Source organism: Triturus cristatus, chromosome 11 (genome assembly GCF_964204655.1).
Source record: "Triturus cristatus chromosome 11, aTriCri1.1, whole genome shotgun sequence".
Classification (NCBI taxonomy): Eukaryota; Metazoa; Chordata; class Amphibia; order Caudata; family Salamandridae; genus Triturus; species Triturus cristatus.
The window spans coordinates 546,928,696-546,954,292 of NC_140594.1; positions in this window are offsets into that span (position 1 = coordinate 546,928,696).

A 25,597-nucleotide genomic window follows, 5' to 3' on the forward strand; every position below is an offset into this window, starting at 1 on the left:
GGATAGGGAGGAGGTGGATGGGGCAGCAAGCTAACTGTTCAGAGAATGTGGGTATTAGGAACTTTATTGTTTTTAAAATGTGTGTCTGTGCGAACTACTTAAAATATGAACAAGTATGCAGCATAATCTCACTGTTATTCAGGAAGAAGAGGACGTTTGTGACTGTGACTCCGGGCTCACTTGGCAGAAACACCCCCTGACCCTCCACCCCCCATCACAAAATGTAATTCCCGTGAAAAGGGTAGGTGGACACAGTGTTATATAGAACATATTCCTGAGAGCACGATTGAAAATGAAAACCAGATATAGTATTTGGTATAAACTATGCACCAAAAAGTGTGATATAAGATGAACCGGGGCGTGAAATATAATATGCAATACATTGTGCGCAATGACAGATTCATTGGAGAGCGTGAGATAGCACAGGCACTAGTGCGTGCTATGCGATATGCGCCTTGGAGTGTAATATGCACAGGGCAGTGTTGTGTAACCTAACTACTCTCTTAATTTGTAATATAAAATATGTGCTGGGGAGTGTAACGTTGCATATGCACTGTGACAAAGATATGGATCCCAGATTGTAATATGTATGGCATAGCGCTGTGTGTTATAACATAGGCATCGAGGAGGGCACGTTAGATGGGGCAATATAACCCATGCGAAGGCAAGTGTGGCATGACATATTCACGGGGTGGTGTTACAGTGCACATGGGCTAGAGAGTGTCATAGCATAAGCACTAGCTGGTGGAATACAACACAGAGGTGTGTGGCACTCAGCGGGCACTGGTGGGTGTAACACAGCATTGGGCTCAAACTGGAGCACACTGTGAATCTCAAGTGAGGTTCGTCTCCTTTCCAGAGAGTAAAATAAAAACTATAACACATCCGGCGGTGGATGTGTGTTTTATTAACCATGAGGGGGGTTTTTTGCATAGATTTGGTCGAATTTTTTTCAAATCCCCTTTGAATGGCTTTGTGTGCGTGTGTATTAAATGTGCCCGTCAATAGCTACCCATGTTTGTATAAATAAACGGCAAGGGTGTCTACTTGGAGAGTACGGGGGCGCCGGGATTAGGCACGGTAGGGCGTCAGACACGTCAGAGCTTCACTAGCGGTGTAAATACATTCCACGTGGATTCATTGTATGCATTGTCACCTTTTAATGAATATTACGCAAATCGTCACGGTGATAGGAACATACGGTTTGTCCAGCATGTCCTAGGTGTTTCTATAAATATATATTTTTTTAAATTAATAAAAAACAAAGGCTGGCCCAAGGGATGGGGTCCCCGGAGCCATAAGTGGCCTGAGGAGGGGGCAATGCAGCCCCCCTCCTAAAGAATTAAAAAACAAAAAGGGCATGACCCGGGGGTTGGGGTCCCCAGGGCCGATTAAGGCCTTGGGAGGGGGGCCACGCGGACCCCTTCCAAATTAATTTTTTTCAACAAAAAAAATTAGGGTGCAGGCCCTGGGGGATGGGGTCCCCGGGGCTAATAAATTAGAAAAAAAGGGGGCCACACATTCCTCCTTCTTAAAAAAATAAAATAAATAAAAGACCGGCATCGCCCCCTCCTTGCAGAACTCTGCAAACGCGCCCCCTGGCCAGTTGTAAGTTGGGGAATTAATTCGCCTTCAATACTGAGGGTCCCCGACGGCCAACTAGCCCGACAGGTATCTCCAGTATGCACCAGGGAGCTGCGTTGCAGACAGGTGTTCTGAGGCCACACATCTTTTTACACCTCTATGCAATGCAGCTCTGTGGCGCTTACTGGAGGTACCTAATGGGCTAGTTTGACCCTAGGGACCCTGAGGATTCAAGGGGACTTAATCTCTCAACTTAGAACGGCCACAGGGCACGTTTACACAGTGGTGAAGGGAGGGGACAGGGCCTGAGGTGATGTGTGCAAACACGCCCTGTGGCGCGTTTTAATTCAGGGAAATAATTGCCATTCAATCCTGAGGGACCCTGGGGGCCGACTAGCCCACCAGGTTCTTCCAGTAAGCACCACTGCTCTGCGTTGCAGAGAGGTGGTGCAGGCCGTGCCCCTTTTTACACCTCTCTGCAATGGCGCTTACTGGACGTACCTAGTGGGCTATTCTGCCCCTAGGGACCCTCAGGATTCAAGGGGACTTAATCTCCCAAGTTAAAACGGCCACAGGGCGTGTTTACAGAGTGGGGAAGGAAGGGGACGGGGCCTGAGGTGACGTGTGCAAACACTCCCTATGGCACGTTTTAAGTTGGGGAAATAATTCCCCTTCAATCCTGAGGACTCCTTGGGGCTAACTAGCCCACCAGGTGCTTCCAGTAAGCGCCACTGAGCTGCGTTGCAGAGAGGTGGTCCAGGCCGTGCCACTTTTTACACGTCTCTGCAACGCAGCTCTGTGGCGCTTACTGGAGGTACCTAGTGGGCTAGCTGGACCCTAGGGACCCTCAGGATTCAAATGAACTTAATCTCCCAACTAAAACGGCCACAGGGCGTGTTTACACAGTGGTGAAGGGAGGGGACGTGGCCTGAGTTAACGTGTGCAAACATGCCCTGTGGCGCGTTTTAAGTTGGGGAAATAATTCCCCTTCAATCCTGAGGGACCCTGGGTGCCAACTAACCCACCAGGTGCTTCCAGGAAGCGCCACTGCGCTGCATTGCAGATAGGTGTTCTAGGCCATGCCCCTTTTTACATCTCTCTGCAACGCAGCTCTGTGGTGCTTACTGGAGGTACCTAGTGGTCTAGTTGGACCCTAGGGACCCTCAGGATTCAAGGGGACTTAATCTCCCAACTTAAAATGGCCACAGGGCATGTTTACACAGTGGGGAAGGGAGGGGACGGGGCCTGAGGTGACGTGTGCAAACACGCCCTGTGGCGCGTTTTAAGAGGTAGTTTTAATCCCCTGCCCTATTATATACTAGGGGCTTATAAAGGAGTTCATGCTAATCACAGGGGGACCCCAACGCATAGTGTTCCCTAGTGTATGTAGGTGTTTTCATTGTATTATGAGTGTCTTTTAACATAGCACTGGCTCTAGGACTGGTTAGTCAGACTCAGTTACCACCAGTATCCGTCTGAAAAAGTTGAGGGTACAGGATGATTTTGCAACAAGGCTTCTTTCTGCTCTTCTGTTTGTTCTTTCTGCACGTTATCCTTCTACCTGCACTTTTCTTCATCTTTGAGGACTTCTGTTGCTTCTTTCTGCATTTCTTTTTTTTCTTTCTGTGCGTTTTTTCTTCTTTGTTCACATGTCTTATCTCTGTAGGCATAGTTAGAAATAAGCATTTAAAAAAACTTTGAAATTCACTGAAAAAACCATAGGTTTCAGGCACGTTATAGTTCGGAATTAGCATTTAAAACACCTTAGAAATTCACTGAAAAAACCATAGGTTTCAGGGGCGTTATAATTAGCTGGACTTTTCACTCGTACAAAACCATTGAAATTCCCCTGTTATAGTTAGATCAGCTATCTATAACTCACGCCCCCGCAATGCACTGCTGAATATGTCACATATTACATCACTCATGACATGGTCAGTGACATCACTCATGACATCACTGATGACATCTCAAATTACATCACTGATGACATCATCCTTTTGATAGAGTGGCACACCTCCTCTTCCCCTAATATAACCTTTGATACACACTTTCAAAAATAGAAACTAAAATTTTCAAAACAATGGACATACCAATACCAGTTACAACAACCTATTCAGTAATTCTAAGATCCACATACACATCCACTCGTTCACCAACAGTCCTATACAGTAACCCTGGGCGCGACACTACGCTTCGCCCACGTAGTGTACGTAGCGCTGCGTGCTTCGCAGTTTTCGAAGTAGGCGAAGCAGGCAGCGCCTACGCACACGCGAGGGCAAAGCGTAGCTGTCTGCCGCCCACCACCCGCCTCCCGCCCACCCTACTTTTAAAAGATAACATAAATTTATAATAAAGCAAATTAAAAGGCACTTACCTGAAGCGCGGCGTCTCCGGGACTCCCTCTTCCTGGTTTTCAACTTTTCTGACAAATGCGCATGCGCGGACGCCCGCGCATGCACATTTCTCGCAAGAGGTGGATGGGGCAGCAAGCTAACTGTTCAGAGAATGTGGGTATTAGGAACTTTATTGTTTTTAAAATGTGTGTCTGTGCGAACTACTTAAAATATGAACAAGTATGCAGCATAATCTCACTGTTATTCAGGAAGAAGAGGACGTTTGTGACTGTGACTCCGGGCTCACTTGGCAGAAACACCCCCTGACCCTCCACCCCCCATCGCAAAATGTAATTCCCGTGAAAAGGGTAGGTGGACACAGTGTTATATAGAACATATTCCTGAGAGCACGATTGAAAATGAAAACCAGATATAGTATTTGGTATAAACTATGCACCAAAAAGTGTGATATAAGATGAACCGGGGCGTGAAATATAATATGCAATACATTGTGCGCAATGACAGATTCATTGGAGAGCGTGAGATAGCACAGGCACTAGTGCGTGCTATGCGATATGCGCCTTGGAGTGTAATATGCACAGGGCAGTGTTGTGTAACCTAACTAGTCTCTTAATTTGTAATATAAAATATGTGCTGGGGAGTGTAACGTTGCATATGCACTGTGACAAAGATATGGATCCCAGATTGTAATATGTATGGCATAGCGCTGTGTGTTATAACATAGGCATCGAGGAGGGCACGTTAGATGGGGCAATATAACCCATGCGAAGGCAAGTGTGGCATGACATATTCACGGGGTGGTGTTACAGTGCACATGGGCTAGAGAGTGTCATAGCATAAGCACTAGCTGGTGGAATACAACACAGAGGTGTGTGGCACTCAGCGGGCACTGGTGGGTGTAACACAGCATTGGGCTCAAACTGGAGCACACTGTGAATCTCAAGTGAGGTTCGTCTCCTTTCCAGAGAGTAAAATAAAAACTATAACACATCCGGCGGTGGATGTGTGTTTTATTAACCATGAGGGGGGTTTTTTGCATAGTTTTGGTCGAATTTTTTTCAAATCCCCTTTGAATGGCTTGGTGTGCGTGTGTATTAAATGTGCCCGTCAATAGCTACCCATGTTTGTATAAATAAACGACAAGGGTGTCTACTTGGAGAGTACGGGGGCGCCGGGATTAGGCACGGTAGGGCGTCAGACACGTCAGAGCTTCACTAGCGGTGTAAATACATTCCACGTGGATTCATTGTATGCATTGTCACCTTTTAATGAATATTACGCAAATCGTCACGGTGATAGGAACATACGGTTTGTCCAGCATGTCCTAGGTGTTTCTATAAATATATATTTTTTAAAATTAATAAAAAACAAAGGCTGGCCCAAGGGATGGGGTCCCCGGAGCCATAAGTGGCCTGAGGAGGGGGCAATGCAGCCCCCCTCCTAAAGAATTAAAAAACAAAAAGGGCATGACCCGGGGGTTGGGGTCCCCAGGGCCGATTAAGGCCTTGGGAGGGGGGCCACGCGGACCCCTTCCAAATTAATTTTTTTCAACAAAAAAAATTAGGGTGCAGGCCCTGGGGGATGGGGTCCCCAGGGCTAATAAATTAGAAAAAAAAGGGGGCCACACATTCCTCCTTCTTAAAAAAATAAAATAAATAAAAGACCGGCATCGCGCCGGAGGCCACGCCCCCTCCTTGCAGCACTCTGCAAACGCGCCCCCTGGCCAGTTGTAAGTTGGGGAATTAATTCCCCTTCAATACTGAGGGTCCCCGACGGCCAACTAGCCCGACAGGTATCTCCAGTATGCACCAGGGAGCTGCGTTGCAGACAGGTGTTCTGAGGCCACACATCTTTTTACACGTCCATGCAATGCAGCTCTGTGGCGCTTACTGGAGGTACCTAATGGGCTAGTTTGACCCTAGGGACTCTTAGGATTCAAGGGGACTTAATCTCTCAACTTAGAACGGCCACAGGGCACGTTTACACAGTGGTGAAGGGAGGGGACAGGGCCTGAGGTGATGTGTGCAAACACGCCCTGTGGCGCGTTTTAATTCAGGGAAATAATTGCCATTCAATCCTGAGGGACCCTGGGGGCCGACTAGCCCACCAGGTGCTTCCAGTAAGCACCACTGCTCTGCGTTGCAGAGAGGTGGTGCAGGCCGAGCCCCTTTTTACACCTCTCTGCAATGGCGCTTACTGGACGTACCTAGTGGGCTATTTTGCCCCTAGGGACCCTCAGGATTCAAGGGGACTTAATCTCCCAAGTTAAAACGGCCACAGGGTGGGGAAGGAAGGGGACGGGGCCTGAGGTGACGTGTGCAAACACTCCCTATGGCACGTTTTAAATTGGGGAAATAATTCCCCTTCAATCCTGAGGACTCCTTGGGGCTAACTAGCCCACCAGGTGCTTCCAGTAAGCGCCACTGAGCTGCGTTGCAGAGAGGTGGTCCAGGCCGTGCCACTTTTTACACCTCTCTGCAACGCAGCTCTGTGGCGCTTACTGGAGGTACCTAGTGGGCTAGTTGGACCCTAGGGACCCTCAGGATTCAAATGAACTTAATCTCCCAACTAAAACGGCCACATGGCGTGTTTACACAGTGGTGAAGGGAGGGGACGGGGCCTGAGTTAACGTGTGCAAACATGCCCTGTGGCGCGTTTTAAGTTGGGGAAATAATTCCCCTTCAATCCTGAGGGACCCTGGGTGCCAACTAACCCACCAGGTGCTTCCAGGAAGCGCCACTGCGCTGCATTGCAGATAGGTGTTCTAGGCCATGCCCCTTTTTACATCTCTCTGCAACGCAGCTCTGTGGTGCTTACTGGAGGTACCTAGTGGTCTAGTTGGACCCTAGGGACCCTCAGGATTCAAGGGGACTTAATCTCCCAACTTAAAATGGCCACAGGGCATGTTTACACAGTGGGGAAGGGAGGGGACGGGGCCTGAGGTGACGTGTGCAAACACGCCCTGTGGCGCGTTTTAAGAGGTAGTTTTAATCCCCTGCCCTATTATATACTAGGGGCTTATAAAGGAGTTCATGGTAATCACAGGGGGACCCCAACGCATAGTGTTCCCTAGTGTATGTAGGTGTTTTCATTGTATTATGAGTGTCTTTTAACATAGCACTGGCTCTAGGACTGGTTAGTCAGACTCAGTTACCACCAGTATCCGTCTGAAAAAGTTGAGGGTACAGGATGATTTTGCAACAAGGCTTCTTTCTGCTCTTCTGTTTGTTCTTTCTGCACGTTATCCTTCTACCTGCACTTTTCTTCATCTTTGAGGACTTCTGTTGCTTCTTTCTGCATTTCTTTTTTTTCTTTCTGTGCGTTTTTTCTTCTTTGTTCACATGTCTTATCTCTGTAGGCATAGTTAGAAATAAGCATTTAAAAAAACTTTGAAATTCACTGAAAAAACCATAGGTTTCAGGCACGTTATAGTTCGGAATTAGCATTTAAAAAACCTTAGAAATTCACTGAAAAAACCATAGGTTTCAGGGGCGTTATAATTAGCTGGACTTTTCACTCGTACAAAACCATTGAAATTCCCCTGTTATAGTTAGATCAGCTATCTATAACTCACGCCCCCGCAATGCACTGCTGAATATGTCACATATTACATCACTCATGACATGGTCAGTGACATCACTCATGACATCACTGATGACATCTCAAATTACATCACTGATGACATCATCCTTTTGATAGAGTGGCACACCTCCTCTCCCCCTAATATAACCTTTGATACACACTTTCAAAAATAGAAACTAAAATTTTCAAAACAATGGACATACCAATACCAGTTACAACAACCTATTCAGTAATTCTAAGATCCACATACACATCCACTCGTTCACCAACAGTCCTATACAGTAACCCTGGGCGCGACACTACGCTTCGCCCACGTAGTGTACGTAGCGCTGCCTGCTTCGCAGTTTTCGAAGTAGGCGAAGCAGGCAGCGCCTACGCACACGCGAGGGCAAAGCGTAGCTGCCTGCCGCCCACCACCCGCCTCCCGCCCACCCTACTTTTAAAAGATAACATAAATTTATAATAAAGCAAATTAAAAGGCACTTACCTGAAGCGCGGCGTCTCCGGGACTCCCTCTTCCTGGTTTTCAACTTTTCTGACAAATGCGCATGCACGGACGCCCGCGCATGCACATTTCTCGCAAGAAATGCGCATGCGCGGGCGTCCGCGCATGCGCATTTGTCAGAAAAGTTGAAAACCAGGAAGAGGGAGCCCCGGAGACGCCGCGCTTCAGGTAAGTGCCTTTTAATTTGCTTTATTATAAATTTATGTTATCTTTTAAAAGGAGGGTGGGCGGGAGGCGGGTGGCGCATAGTGGGGCTATGCGAAGCGTGTAGTGTGCATAGATTCGGGCACACTACGTGCTGCTTCACGTAGCCCCACTACGCCCACTACGCCCACCCTTACTATAAAGTCACTCATACATGTACTCACTCATCATATGTACTCATACACCTATACATCCTGTTACACAACGCCACTCATCCATAGAGTTACTCACACACATAGTCACTCATGCTAATAAAGAATCAAACATCCATTTACTTGCCTATACAGTTATACACACACCACCACACTTACTTCTACAGAAACTTACACATACTTAGTCTTTTAAACAATCACTTATAGAAACACATACTTATTCATACAGGAACTCTTCTCACTCTCACATATACTCACTTATATACACCAATAGTCACATATACTAGTTTAAAACATATGTAGTTACTCATAAAGACACTATTGAGACAGTCATTCACTCATTAACACACCCATGCACACACTCATCCACCCATACAGTCCTGCACACATGCTGTCTTCAACACATACAAACAGTGAGTCACTCATTCATGCACCTATGCACTACGTAATACCCCCCACCGAACCATACAGACACTCAGATACTCATACTGATACTCAAAAAACCAACTAATACCTATATAGACACTCATGTAGCTACTCACCAACCCATGCAGCCACTTATACACAAAGTGTGAGACTTATACAGATATTTACATATTTAAACATTACTCACTAAGCCATGTATTCACTAAGATATACTTAATCAGTCAGTTATACAATCAATTTTTCAAAAACAAATCATCAATTTAGAAACTTATATACCCATTTATTCTTCCATCGACCTTGAGATATACATATATAAAACATATGTAATTTTCTGAAAAACACACATTCACTGGATGATGTCATCAGTGATGTCATCAGTGATGTCATTTGCAATGTCATCAGTGATGTCATGAGTGATGTCACTGACCATGTCATGAGTGATGTAATATGTGACGTCTTATCCAATTAAGCAAGGGGGACCCCAACGGACAGATAGGGGGAGGGAAAGCGGGGTATAGAAATCAATAAGAAATAAGCGACAACACCCACCCCTTTATATATATACAGATGGGCCTAAGGCATAGGTCCCTAGATCAAAGCGCACTCAATTTGGGCTGAAGGCATTTACAAAATGACACTAGGTGTATAACAATACAATAGGTGACATGATAGAGTGATAAACAAAAAATATGTATATTTCTGGTTTATTTTATTCTTTTTTACTTTTTTTCATGACATATAATACAAAATTTGAATAATCGGATACTTTTTTTATAGTTTTTTAAAATAAAATTGGATACAGAAATCCAACAGGTAAAAGACAAACAATACACGAGGTTGATCAATTCAAACAAGTGACATGTCCCACTCCAAATTCAACACACACATACCAACAATCATTCAGGACAAATCAATTACTATAAAACAATCAAAGTTGGCACAATTCCATCACAAAGATCATATGGAGGGTGAACAAGTATATCATCCAGGTTGGAAGACACACGGTTGGATGGAATACAGGAGTGCCAGAAATATGGACGCCAACGCGCGTTTCGAAGTAAGACCCCAATCGGGGTCACACCTTCATCAGGGCGCAGGATGGATAGATCGAGGGGGACATGGACGATATGTCTATAGGTTGGGGCTTAAGTCCTGATAGAGCGAATTAAAAATGGCGTCAATCAGATGGATGAGTAACTAGGGGTGATTCAGCAAGCGGGAGCGAAGAAAAAAGGGGGGTCCCAAAACATGTTTTCTCCATGTAAATTCCCATAGGTAACTTTAGACACGGCCACAGCCCGAACTGCTGAACGGAATTACACCAAATTTGGTGAAAAGGTAGCCCTTGGTTCAGAAAAATCCCTTTTTGTTAAATGGTGTAAAATCCGTTCAATAGCTCATGAGAAATTAGAAAAAGAAAAAGTTTCAATATCTGGGCGGAGCCTAACAACACATCTCATCATGAGATCTGATTGGCTGTCAGCACTTCACCCTTGAATTGCTGGCAGCCATCTTGGGACCAATATACATGATAGTACCCCATTGAAATGCATTGTAGTAAATCGAAGATTTTGAGGGTTACCAAAGGAGAACTATAAAGGGTGATAACAGATGTTAGTTACATTAGAATTCATTTGTTGATGGTACCATACTAATTTCAGGAATTGTGGTGTGTTCTAAGGTGATTTTACCCTGTGAACAACCTTCTGCTGAGATATCATGTTTGAGAGAAAACTGAAGCTAAAATGAGAGCATATTTTCTGTAAATTCACATTATCTTTCTCAGTCATGTGAGAATGAAGTCTGTCTTTCTCAGTAAATTAGTACATCCAACAAGGGCATAGACTGTCAGTTGATTCCTTTGTGTTCTACTGCAGCTTCCCAGAGTGTTCTAAAGAACAACTAGAGCGCTAACAGCCTTACTTATGACAAAAGTATGGCACACCTGAAGCCATCTTGATTGGAATAAACTGGTAAAACTTAAAACATTTAATTTAAAAAGGAACACAATGATGGGGTTCATTTTGTCATAGAAATGATGGTTAGTGCTGTAGAAAGAAAAATTAGGACAGGTTTCAAGTGCTATCTCAAATATCTTCCTGTTATATTTCAACAGGAGCAGCCTGTCAGTTGATGCCTTTGTGTTCTACTGCCGCTTCCCAGAGTGTTCTAAAGAGCAACTAGAGTGCTAACAGTCTTACTTATGACAAAATAATGGCACACCTGAAGCCATCTTGATTGGAATAAACTGGCAAATCTTAAAACATTTAATTTAAAAAGGAACAAAATGAGGGTGTTCATTTTGTCATAGAAATTATGGTTAGTGCTGTAGAAAGAAAAATTAGAACATGTTTTAAGTGAGATCTCAAATATTTTCCTGTTATATTTCAACAGGAGCAGCCTGTCAGTTGATGCCTTTGTTTTCTACTGCAGCATCCCAGAGTGTTCTAAAGAACAACTAGAGTGCTAACAGCCTTACTTATGACAAAAGTTTGGCACACTTGAAGCCATCTTGATTGGAATAAACTGGTAGCACTTAAAACATTTAATTTAAAAAGGGAAAAAATGAGGGTGTTCATTTTGCCATAGAAATTATGGTTAGTGCTGCAGAAAGAAAATTTAGGGCATGTTTTAAGTGACCTGAAGTTGCTCTGAACCGGGCTTTGTAACACCCGTTTTTATCTACTGGTTTTAATTAATTCTCACTGTATTGTATTAGGAAAGAGGATTTACTGTTTTTATGTATACTTTTATGATCTATGTTTCTAAATCAGATCGAATAAAGTTTAATGAATTATATGGCAGGACGGAGGCGAGGATTATGCATATCTTTCCTCACTTTATTTGCATAGCAGTTCAAAGAAAACGTAACACAACAATGATTAAACAAAAGACTACACAACCCATGAACCATTAGGGGGGTAGTCTCCTAGGCAACTATAGTCCAATCATATCATAGTCCATCGTATATAATATTGTGACGTCCCTTCTGCTTCCTCTTTCTTCACTGCTCGACAGTTAAGTGCATTCCTTACATTCTTGGCTTAATCTGACGTTGTTGCTGTTTGTATAGCGGTTTCTTGTGCACGGTATTAGCATTATTGCCTTGGTATTGTTTCATATTCCCTGTGCAGAAGGCTCTCGCCCGAGAGCATTTGCCCCCTCGCAGTTTCTCCCGCTGTGCGCTCTCCAAGCAGTGAGATCCTGTCAGGCGCGTCTTGTCTGAGCGAGGCAGCTCAGTCGAGCGCTCCCGCTGGTCTTTACGCACGTTTGGGAATCCGGTCACTCCTTTAGTGTCCGCTTGATTCCCGACCAACCCTCGCCTACATTTTACACCGCTACATGGTGATTTCCCCACACAGCCACGTTAGTGACCAGAGACACCTGGTAGTGGTAATTGGTATTGTGCCGGGGGAAGCCCAGCTGTTGGAGCACCAGTGAGGGGGCTGCCTTAAGGATTTTAAGGGCATTTGTTCTGTGCTCACACCCTCTGCTATCATGTCTTCTCCAGAAGACCATTTTTACTCCTCCTACCAGGAAGTGGAGGAGGAATTGCCCCCCAACTTCTCCCTCCAGCAGTGGACCAAGCCCTCTCTCTGGCTATTTCTAGGGTGCTGGCTCCTCTTAGGGATCAGGTTGATAAGCTGGCGAAAAGCATCCCTGGGGTGTTCAGTGACCCAGATCTGGTGGGGGCGGGTTCCAGTAGCTCACAGATGGGGAATAAAAGGGCCGTTAAGCAAAACGCGGGGCACTTGGAAGGATTTGATAAACTTACAGAGACCTTAGTCAAGAATGCGCATACGCTAAAACATGCACTCTGACGGGAGGAGGAGTCCAGAGAAAATTGCGATGCTGTCACCACTATTGTAGACCCTGACGGCGGGTTTCCCTTAGAGGGAGAGGGTGTATCGGAGGACGATTTCTCCTCCGATGAGGAAAAGGACTCGGGTGTCCCTGGCATCCAGAGTCCCACTTCTCTCAGTCCCGGGTTGGGGACGGGGTCCACTCGGACATGTTCGAGCCTACCCAAATTTACTATCCAAGGTCGGCGGAGTGGACCCCTGACACAAAAGTGGCAAAGTATGTGGTGGGGAAAATCCATCAACCCCTTGAAAGGGAGGTCAGAAATAGGATAAGGGGAGAATGCCCCAGGCCCTCACTGAAGGGGAAGGTGGCACACATGCCTGAAATTGATGAAAAAAGAAAGGAATTGATAGGTCTTGGACGTGGCAGGGCCCTTGACCCAAATTATTCAATTGGCGGAGTGTTCAAAAGAGTCAGGGTCCCCTTTGTCCACGGATATTGTGGCTGGTTGGGCGCACTACCCTAAACCCTAAAACACTACCCCCTCCACTACCCAAACACCACTGTACTAACCTAAACCCTAAAACACTACCCCAGCATGACACCCTACACTACCCAAACATAACTGCACTACCTCAAACCCTAAAACACTACCACCAGCATGACTCCCTACACTACCCAAACACAACTGCACTACCCTAATCCCTAAATCTACCCCAGCACAACCCCTTACACTAAACAAACACCACTGCACTACCCTAAACCCTAAACACTAAACCCTACCCCAGCACGACCCCCTTCTCTACAGAAACACCACTGCACTGCCTTAAACCCTAAAACACTACCCCAACACGACCCCCTACACTACACAAACACCACTGCACTACCCTAAACACTAAATCTACCCCCAGCATGACCCCCTACACTGTTCAAACACCACTGCACTACCCTAACCCTAAAACACTACCCCCAGCACGACCCCCTTCACTACCTAAACACCACTGCATTACCCTAAACCCTAAAACACTACCACCAGTATGACCCCCTACACTACTCAAACACCACTTCACTACCCTAAACCCTAAAACACTACCCCAGCACGACCCCCTACACTACCCATACACCACTGCACTACTCTAAACCCTAAAACTCTACCCCCAGCATGACCCCCTACACTACTCCACTACCCTAAACCCTAAAACACTATCCCAGCATGACCCGCTACACTACCCAAACACCACTGCACTACCCTAAACCCTAAAACAATACCCCCAGCACGACCCCCTTCACTACCCAAACACCACTGCAGTACCCTAAACCCTAGAAAAAAAACACCCCATGCCCAATCCCCCTTACCTCTCACTCCTCGTGGTTCCTCTCTCCTCATGGTTCCTGCTTCAGGTCGTCTCTGAGGGGCGGTGCACGTCGTTGTGAGGAAACGGAACAGCCTCTGTTTCCTTACAAATATGTGGATTGTCTGCATGTTTTTTAGAATGCATGGTCATTTACCATACATACCTTTACAACAAAATTTGTTGTAAAGGCACGCGTGGTAAATGACCAAGGGTTCTAAAAAAATGTGTAGTAATGACTTTGCGATGTACAACGCATGCGTGGTAATGGTATCGCGAAGTAAAAAAGTCATTGTAACGGCTGTAAAAAAGTCATTGTAACGGCTGTTTACTGATCGAAGCTGGCCCCTGTTCTTCAGTGAGACGTTAATTTGATTAATTAGGAGGAAGGAATGTGTTTTTTTTACCGAAAAGTGCATTCCCAGCTGTTGTATTGTGAAAGTGTCCGCATGGCCAGGTATTACTTACGGTGAAAAAGTGGAAGTGTCTGTTTGGATCTAAAGGAGTTCTGTTGTTGGACGGGACTGGCGTGAGACGTCATCAGAAAACATAGCTAATGGAAAGCGTCCTCCCTGAAGTGTGGAGCAGTGCCATGAGAGGTCAACGAGTGTGCGTCCTACTGCAGTATGACCGTACCGTGTGACCCATGTGCCGCCTCCAGGGTACAGGAGGCAGAAGCGACATCGCAGGTCCTCTTGAAGACCATTGTAGCACTAATTCTACATTTTGCTAATAGGGCATTTTAACTTTGTTGTTACAGCCAGATACAAAGAGAAGATCCTGTGTTATTCAGTGCCCTCGTTACCTTTTTTGTGGGTTGTGGTGCTTGTCACTTCGCAGCCCCGCCGGTGCACACGACTGGGCACCCCAACTCATGTGCAATCTGCAGGGCCTCTGCCCTCGGATCACTGGTTTCGGTTTCTGGAGTGGCAACATAAACAGTTGCTCCCAAAGGACTAGCCTGAACACTTAGGTGAATATCCCCTGCACCAGAATTCCACGGAAATTCTTTCCTAGCTCTCCCACATCGACGAGGACGTCATAATAGCACGGCTCCGCTCGGGACACCGTATGACATCATCGGAGCCATAAGAGGACCTTGTCAGTGTGCTGACGTCAGTTCCACCCATTTTTTCTGTGCCGCTGAGGCAAACAGGTGTGTGAAGGCAAGTGTGGCATGACATATTCACGGGTGGTGTTACAGTTCACATGGGCTAGAGAGTGTCATTGCATACGCACTAGCTGGTGGAATACAACACAGAGGTGTGTGGCACTTGGCGGGCACTGGTGGGTGTAACACAGCATTGGGCTCAGCCAGGATCGCGCTGTGACTCTCAAGTGAGGCTTGTCTCCTTTCCAGAGAGTAAAATAAAAAGTATAACACATCCGGCGGTGGATGTGTGTTTTATTAACCATGAGGGGGGATTCTTGCATAGTTTTGGTCGAATTTTTGTCGAATCCCCTTTGAATGGCTTGGTGTGCGTGTGTATTAAATGTGCCCGTCAATAGCTACCCATGTTTGTATAAATAAACAACAAGGGTGTCTACTTGGAGAGTACCCACTGGCGGGGGCGCCGGGATTAGGCAGGGTAGGGCGTCAGACACATCAGAGCTTCACTAGCGGAGTAAATACATTCCACGTGGATTAATTGTATGCATAGTCGCCTTTTAACGAATATCACGCAAATCGTCATGGTGATAGTTACGTACGGTTTGTCCAGCATGTCCTAGGTGTTTCTATAAATATATTTAAAAGAAAAAAAAACAAAGGCCGGCCCCAGGGGATTGGGGCCCCAGGGCCATAAGTGGCCTGAGGTGGGGGACAACGCAGCCCCCCTCCTAAAGAATAAAAAAAAAGGCCATGCCCTGGGGGTTGAGGCCCCCGGGGCCAATTAAGGCCACGTGACCCCCTTCCAAATTTTTTTTTTCAAAAAAAAAATTAGGGGGCAGGCCCTGAGGGATGGGGTCCCCAGGGCCATCACATTAGAAAAAGAAGGGGGGCCACACAGCCCCTTCTTAAAAAAATTAAATAAATAAAAGACGGCATCGTGCAGGAGGCTACGCCCCCTCCTTGCAGCACTCTGCAAACGAGCCCCCTGGCGAGTTGTAAGTTGGGAAATTAATTCCCCTTCAATACTGAGGGTCCCTTAGGGCCAACTAGCCCAACAGGTATCTCCAGTATGAATCAGGGAGCTGCGTTGCAGACAGGTGTTCTGAGGTCACGCCCCTTTTTACACCTCTCTGCAACGCAGCGAGGTGGCGCTTACTGGAGGTACCTAGTGGGCTAGTTTGACCCTAGGGACCCTTAGGATTCAAGGGGACTTAATCTCTCCACTTAGAACATTCACAAGGCGTGTTTACACAGTGGTGAAGGGAGGGGAAGGGGCCTGAGGTGACGTGGGCAAACATGCCCTGTGGCGCGTTTTAAGTTGGGGAAATAATTCCCTTTCAATCCTGAGGGACCCTGGGGGCCAACTAGTCCACCAGGTGCTTCCAGTAAGCGTCACTGTGCTGTGTTGCAGAGAGGTGGTGCAGGGCGTGCCCCTTTTTACACTGCTCTGCAATGGCGCTTACTGGACGTACCTAGTGGGCTATTTTGCCCCTCGGGACCCCCAGGAATCAAGGGGACTTAATCTCCTAACTTAAAACGGGCACAGGGCGTGTTTACACAGTGGGGAAGGGAGGGGACGGGCCTCAGGTGACATGTGCAAACACGCCCTATGGCACGTTTTAAGTTGGGGAAATAATTCCCCTTCAATCCTGAGGGCCTCTGGGGGCTAATTAGCCCACCAGGTGCTTCCAGTAAGCGCCACTGCGCTGCGTTGGAGAGAGGTAGTCCAGACCGTGCCACTTTTTACACCTCTCTGCAACGCAGTTCTGTGGTGCTTACTGGAGGTACCTAGTGGGCTAGTTGGACCCTAGGGACCCTCAGGATTCAAATGAACTTAATCTCCCAACTAAATACGGCCACAGGGCTTGTTTACACAGTGGTGAAGGGATGGGACGGGGCCTGAGGTGACGTGTGTAAACACGCCCGTGGCGCGTTTTAAGTTGGGGAAATAATTAACCTTCAATACTGAGGGACCCGGGGGGCCAACTAGACCACCAGGTGCTTCCAGTAGGCGTCACTGGGCTGCGTTGCAGAGAGGTGGTCTAGGCTGTGCCCCTTTTTACATCTCTCTGCAACGCAGCTCTGTGGTGCTTACTGGAGGTACCTAGTGGGCTAGTTGGACCCTAGGGACCCTCAGGATTCAATGGGACTTAATCTCCAAACTTAAAATGGCCACAGGGCGTGTTTACACAGTGGGGAAGGGAGGGGATGGAGCCTGAGGTGACGTGTGCAAACATGCCCTGTGGCACATTTTTTGAGGTAGTTTTAATTCCCCTGCCCTATTAAAAACTAGGGGCTTACAGAGGAGGTCATGCTAATCACAGAGGACCCCAACACATAGTGTTCCCTAGTGTATGTAGGTGTTTTCACTGTATTCTCAGTGTCTTTTAACATAGCACTGGCTCTAGGACTTGTTAGTCAGACTCAGTTACCACCAGTATCCGTCTGAAAAAGTTGAGAGTACAGGATGATTTTGTAACAAGGCTTCCTTCTGCTTCTTTCTGCATTTCTTCTTTCTGTGTGTTTTTTCTTCTTTCTTCACATGTCCTATCTCTGTAGGCATAGTTAGAAATTCACTGAAAAAACCATAGGTGTCAGGCACGTTCTAGTTAGGAATTAGCTTAATATCCCTCATTTCAGGCAAGATGGCGGCTGTGTGAATGCTGTCGGAGCCGCTCTCCCTGCCGCTGGATTAATGCTGGTATATTGCCGGCTAAAATAGACTTTTACTCGATAGGAAATGGCCTCAGAAAAATACAACTCAACAACCTAAGCTAAACTTACAGTTGGCGGTGAGAAGCGAAGAGGAAAGAAACAATACACTCCTGGGGAACCGCTCAGCCTCGGATGAAGGCGGATGAAGTCGGTTCATGTGGTCAACACTCTGCTTGCAGTTGCCGCCAGCGTAGCGAAGCGAGCTTGCCTCTCAGCAGCCGGAGCGAGGCTGGTGTTTTTTCGCTGGGCTTGGAGGACCGGGCAGGCTTTGGTTCCTCTTCGGGGGAGCATGTGGAGCTTGGATAATCTCAGACAGGGCGAAAGTAAGCTGCCAAGGATCAAGGCACCTCCGAAGGAATGTGGGACAGCTGGCGGTAGCGGGAAAGGTGCTGCTCCGCTCCAACGTGTGCACGCTACTCCGAAGGTTCCAAACACAGCTCTCCCCGCCGGTCAGAGCGAGGAGGGGCCAAACGTGAAGGGTTAGTAGATGTTTGGGCTAAACAAGAAGCCAATAATCCAGGTTTCACATATTATTCTGCACCACACAGAACACATGTTCGGTTGGATTATTTTTTTGTAGCACAGGAATTCTTATATGGAAGTAGAGTTAGAAAATTCCCAAGAGTTATGTCGGATCACAACCCGCTGGTGTTAGAAGTAAATATTCAGATAAAAACTCCACTGTCTCGATGGACATTTAATAGGGCTTTATTAAGCCAGGAAGATTATATACTACACATGGAGAAGTGGATCCCTAGGTTTATTGAGGAGAACTTGGGAAGTACCAGTATTTGCATGGTTTGGGACACTCTAAAGGCTGGCATTAGAGGAGAAACATCTAAGCTTGGGTGGGAAGCGCAATGGAAAGATAAAAAACGGTTACAGACATTATATGACGATCTGGAAAAAGCAGAGGCTGATCTGAGCGAGACTCTCTCTAGCGGGGGTGACCCGGTGTTAGCTCAATCTAGGATTATATCTTTTAGATCAACTATTATAGAGATTTCGACTCAAAAGGCGGCTGGTAGATATATGGCCTAGTGGAGTAGGGCGTACAAAAGTAACGAAAGGGTTGGACACATGCTTGCAGTTCGTATACGGGAAAAAACGATCGAAACTCAGATCAGTGAAATCAAAGACCCCATTGTCGGTATGGTCTCGAACCCGGGAGATATTCTCTCTGCTTTTCAAAAATTCTATCAGAATTTGTATACAGACGATATCCAGATAGGGGATCAAGAGTTTAGTGATTATCTCGCTGGGCTAAATGTAGTGAAGATTTCCCCAGAGGAGAGAAGAAGATTTGAAGCACCAATCACTATTGATGAGATAATAAAGGCAATCGACTTTATACCGTCCGGTAAAGCAGTAGATACGGACCTGATTCCAGGGGAGTTTTATAAAAAGTTTAAAACACAGCTGATAAGTATTATATCCGAGGTTTTTCTAAATGCGCAGCTAAGGGAGTCGGCTCCTGAGTCATGGAAATCCGCCAACATTGTCGTATTTCCAAAGAAAGATAAGCCTTTAAACGAACTAGGATCATATCGCCCTATAACGTTGGTTAATAGTGATACAAAAATCTACTCGAAGCTATTAGCTAATAGACTTGCCTCACATGATTCAGAAAGTAGTCTCTCCGTATCAACATGGTTTTGTCCCTGGGAGAGGAACGATAGATCATATTCGGCGTACTATCGCGCTATTTGATTCCTCTAAGGTTACAGGAGACCCTATGGCTCTTATACTTTTGGACGCAGAAAAAGCCTTTGATAGGGTCTCCTAGCCTTTTTTATGGGCAATCATGGAAAACAAGGGTCTGGGAACTGGGTTTATCAGGGCAATTAGCTGTATGTATCACAAATCTGTTGCTAGAATTGCCATGATGGGTTCTACGTCTGATATTATTCAAATTCGTTGTGGCACGCGACAAGGGTGCTCCTGTTCTCCTCTATTGTTTGCGGTTTATATCGACCCCTTAATAAAGAAAATAGAGGAGAATCATATGATTACAACTTTATATACTATCGGTGGGGGCACAAAGATCTTAGCCTACGCGGACGATTTGGCAATTATAACACCAGACCCGAAAGAGGCTCTTATAGAAATCGAAAAGGAAGCAATCTTATTTGGCAAAATCTCAGGGTATCATCTTAACGAAAGCAAGACGCTTATAGTCAAGAATGATAAAGTTGATTTGGATGATTCCAGAGTAGTCGGAAATGCTAGGTATCTAGGGGTCAAAATCAGCGCTAACATAGATGAAATCATCAATATCAATCTCGAACCTCTGATCCAGAAATCTAAGGTAGAGTTTGACAGGATGAATAATCTCCATTTGACACTATTAGGTAGGTGCAATGTGATCAAAATGCTGTTTTTACCCAAAGTCTTATACTTTTTTAGAGCCATTTCTGTGGAGATAAACAAATCTTGGTTTGTGATGATTAATCAAATGATCACTAGATTCTTGTGGGCCGGGCACCGTCCTCGAAGGGCATTGAAATATATGACATTGTCTAGAGATCATGGAGGCTGGATAGTCCCTAATTTATATACTTTATACACTTATATACCCATTTATTCTTCCATCGACCTTGAGATATACATATATAAAACATATGTAATTTTCAGAAAAACACACATTCACTGGATGATGTCATTAATGATGTCATCAGTGATGTCATTTGAGATGTCATGAGTGTTTTCACTGACCATGTCATGAGTGATGTAATATGTGACATCATCAGCAGTGCATTGTGGGCGCGCGAGTTATAGTTAGCTGAACTAACTATAACGGGGGAATTTAAATGGTTTTGTACGAGTGAAAAGTCCAGCTAACTATAACGCCCCTGAAACCTATGGTTTTTTCAGTGAATTTCTAAGGTTTTTTAAATGCTAATTCCTAACTATAACGTGCCTGAAACCTATGGTTTTTTCAGTGAATTTCAAAGGTTTTTTAAATGCTAATTTCTAACTATGCCTACAGAGATAGGACATGTGAAGAAAGAAGAAAAATCGCACAGAAAGAAAAAAAAGAAATGCAGAAAGAAGCAACAGAAGTCCGCAAAGACGAAGAAGAGTGCAGGAAGAAGGATAACGTGCAGAAAGAACAAACAGAAGAGCAGAAAGAAGCCTTGTTGCAAAATCATCCTGTACCCACAACTTTTTCAGACGGATACTGGTGGTAACTGAGTCTGACTAACCAGTCCTAGAGCCAGTGCTATGTTAAAAGACACTCAGAATACAGTGAAAACACCTACATACACTAGGGAACACTATGCGTTGGGGTCCCCCTGTGATTAGCATGACCTCCTCTGTAAGCCCCTAGTATATAATAGGGCAGGGGAATTAAAACTACCTCTTAAAACGCGCCACAGGGCGTGTTTGCACACGTCACCTCAGGCCCTGTCTCCTCCCTTCCCCACTGTGTAAACACGCCCTATGGCCGTTTTAAGTTGGGAGATTAAATCCCCTTGAATTGTGAGGGTCCCTAGGGTCCAACTAGACCACTAGGTACCTCCAGTAAGCGCCACAGAGCTGCGTTGCAGAGAGATGTTAAAAGGGGCACGGCCTAGACCACCTCTCTGCAAAGCAGTGCAGTGGCACTTACTGGAAGCACCTGGTGTACTAGTTGGCCCCCAGTGTCCCTCAGGATTGAACGGCGAATTATTTCCCCAACTTAAAACGCGCCACAGGGAGTGTTTGCACACGTAAACTCAGGCCCCGTCCCTTCCCTTCGCCACTGTGTAAACACGCCCTGTGGCCGTTTTTAGTTCGGAGATTAAATTCATTTGAATCCTGAGGGTCCCTAGGGTCCAACTAGCCCACTAGGTACCTCCAGTAAGCGCCTGGGAGCTGCGTTGCAGAGAGGTGTAAAAAGTGGCACGGCCTGGACCACCTCTCTACAACGCAGCTCAGTGGCGCTTACTGGAAGCACCTGGTGGACTAGTTAGCCCCCAGGGTCCCTCAGGATTGAAGGGGAATTATTTCCCCAACTTAAAACGTGCCATAGGGCGTGTTTGCACACGTCACCTCAGGCCCCGTCCACTCCCTTCCCCACTGTGTAAACATGCCCTGTGGCCGTTTTTTAAGTTGGGAGATTAAGTCCCCTTGAATCCTGAGGGTCCCTAGGGGCAAAATAGCCCACTAGGTACGTCCAGTAAGCGCCATTGCAAAGAGGTGTAAAAAGGGGAATGGCCTGCACCACCTCTCTGCAATGCAGTGCAGTGGTGCTTACTGGAAGCACCTGGTGGGCTAGTTGGTACCCAGGGTCCCTCAGGATTGAAAGGAAATTATTTCCCCAACATAAAATGCGCCACAGGGTGTGTTTGCACACATCACCTCAGGCCCCGTCCCCTCTGTTCACCACTGTGTAAACGTGCCCTGTGGCCGTTCTAAGTTGAGAGATTAAGTCCCCTTGAATCCTAAGGGTCCCTAGGGTCAAACTAGCCCACTAGGTACCTCCAGTAAGCGCCACAGAGCTGTGTTGCATAGAGGTGTAAAAAGGGGCGTGGCCTCAGAACACCTGTCTGCAACACAGCTCCCTTGCGCATACTGGAGATACCTGTTGGGCTAGTTGGCCCTCAGGGACCCTCAGTATTGAAGGGGAATTAATTCCCCAACTTACAACTTGCCAGGGGGTGCGTTTGCAGAGTGCTGCAAGGAGGGGGTGTGGCCTCCGGCACGATGCCGGTCCTTTATTTATTTTATTTTTTTAAGAAGGAGGGCTGTGTGGCCCCCCTTCTTTTTCTAATTTATTGGTTGTGGGGACCCCATCCCCCAGGGCCTGCACCCTAATTTTTTTTGTTGAAAAATGAATGTGGCCCTCCCACGGCCTTAATCGGCCCCGGGGACCCCAACCCCCGGGTCATGGCCTTTTTAAAAAAAAATCTTTAGGAGGGGGGCTGCGTTGCCCCCCTCCTCAGGCCACTTATGGCCGCGGGGACCCTATCCCCCGGGGCCGACCTTTGTTTTTTATTATTTAAAAAAAATATATATTTATAGAAACACATAGGACATGCTGGACAAACCGTATGTACCTATCACCATGACGATTTGCGTGATATTCATTAAAAGGCGACTATGCATACAATGAATCCACGTGGAATGTATTTACACCGCTAGTGAAGCTCTGACGTGTCTGTCGCCCGACCGAGCCTAATCCCTGCACCCCCGCCGGTGGGTACTCTCCAAGTAGACACCCTTGTTGTTTATTTATACAAACATGGGTAGCTATTGACGGACACATTTAATGCACACGCACACCAAGCCATTGAAAGGGTATTCGACAAACATTCGACCAAACTATGCAAGAAACCCCCCTCATGGTTAATAAAACACCCATCCACCACCGGATGTGTAATACTTTTTATTTTACTCTCTGGAAAGGAGACAAACCTCACTTGAGAGTCACAGCGTACTCCTGGCTGAGCCCAATGCTGTGTTACACCCACCAGTGCCCGCTGAGTGCCACAGACCTCTGTGTTGTATTCCACCAGCTAATGCGTATGCTATGACACTCTCTAGCCCATGTGCACTGTAACACCACCCCGTGAATATGTCATGCCACACTTGCCTTCGCACAGGTTATATTGCCCCATCTAACGTGCCTTCCTCGATGCCTATGTTATAACGCACAGCGCTATGCCATACATATTACAATCTGGGATCCATATCTTTGTCACAGTGCATATGCAACGTTACACTACCCGGCACATATTTTATATTACAACTTTAGAGACTAGTTAGGTTACACAACACTGCCCTGTGCACATTACACTTCAAGGCGCATATCGCATAGCACACGCTAGTGCCTGTGCTATTTCGCGCTCTCCAATGAATCTGTCATTGCGCACAATGTACTGCATATTATATTTCACACCCCGGTTCATCTTATATCACACTTTTTGGTGCATATACTATATCTAGTTTTCATTTTCAATCTTTCTCTCAGGACTATTTTCTATATAACACTGCGTCCACCTACCCTTTTCACAGGCATTATATTTTGCGATGGGGGTGGAGGGTCAGGGGGTGTTTCTGCCAAGTGAGCCCGGAGTCACAGTCACAAACGTCCGCTTCTTCCTGAATAAAAGTGAGATTATGCTGCATACTTGTTCATATTTTAAGTAGTTCGCACAGACACACATTTTAAAAACAATAAAGTTCCTAATACCCACCTTCTCTGAACAGTTAGCTTCCTGCCCCATCCACCTCCTCCCTATCCTCTGTTGTCTAAATCCATGGACTAGCCTCCTCCCTCCTGCCATGCATGGTCTGACGTGCTGCCACTGCCCTCCATTTAGCATGATGTACCAGTCTATTCCTCCTGCCCTCCATTCTATGGCCCATCATTGACCTCCTGCTTAGCCTCTGTGCTTAGCTTGCTGCCCATATTCTCCTTCCCCCTGCCCTCCGATGTCTTTGTGCATGCCCCTGCTCCATCCTTTTTGCCCACCATGTTCCATGGACCTGCCACTCCTATCTACTCTGAGCACCACTTCCCTCCCACCTGCCTAGCATTGTCAGATGATTGTAACCTGTCCCTGCCACCTCCACCCTGCCTATCCACATGCCATGCCCCTATCCCCTTCCTCCTGTCCTTCACGGGCCATTTTACTGCCACACCCTTCTGCCCTCCCTGGTCTGTTGTGCTGCAACTGCTCCTCCTGCCTGCCCCACGCGGTCTGTTGTGAGGCCCCTTCCCCTGAACTCTCTTGTCTGTGCCCAGGTCCTGACCCTCCCTTCTATCCTCCATGGTCCTTTGTGCATGCCCCTGCACCCTCTTTCTTGCCCATCATAGCCATTGTGCTGCCACTAACCCTCCCGCTTGCCATGCATGGTCTTCTGTGCTGCCATGGCCCTTCCCACCTTCCCTGTGTGGTCAGCTAGCTGCCTCTGACCCCCTCCCACCTTCCCTCCATGGTCTGTGTGTATGCCATCATAGTCTCACTGTTACTCTCCATGGTGTGTCTTGTTTCTAGTGCCTGACCTCCATGGTCATCTTGCTGCTCCTACCCTTCCCCCTTGCCCCCAGCCCTCTGTTTCCATGTGCGGACCCCTATTCCCTCCCTCCTGGCGTGTCTGTTCCATTGTAATGCCCCTGATCCGTCCCTCCTGCCCTTTATGGTCTGTTATGCTGCAGCTTTCTCTCCTGTCTGTCCATTATGGTCAGCTAGCTACCATTGCCTCTTTCCCCTCTGTTCTCTGTTGTCCATGTGCATGGTCCTATCCCCTCCCTATTGCTTTCTATGGATTGTTGTGCCGCACTCCCGTCCCGCATGCCCTGTGTGGTGTATTGTGCTGCTGCAAACCCTGATGCCTGCCCTGTAGGGTCATATTGGTGCACCTCTCCATGTCCCTCCTGTCCTCTGTTATCTGAGTCCATGTCCCTACCCCAATTCCTCCTGCCTACCATGATCCAATGTTCCATACTTGCGAACATTTTGAACTTGGTAAGAGGGAGATTTTGAAAAAGAACTGGGGTATTGATTTTCCCCTTTGAGTTACATTGAAAAAGAGGAGATTGTAGACAGGAGACAGATCAAATAAAGCCCATTTGAGCTTAAAAACATTGAACGTTTCCTGGCTGAAACGGGTCTGTTGGCATGTATGGTTGTACTCCCACTGCCTCTTCCTTCTGCCCACAATGGTCTATTATATTGCCACAGCCTCTCTTGCCAGTCCTGTATTATTGGTTTGTTGCCCCTGCCCCCCTTTCCACTGGCCTCCAGAGTCTGTTGTGCTGCCACTGCCCTTCCTGCCTGCCCAGTGTGGTCAAATTGTTGCCTCCGCACTCTCCT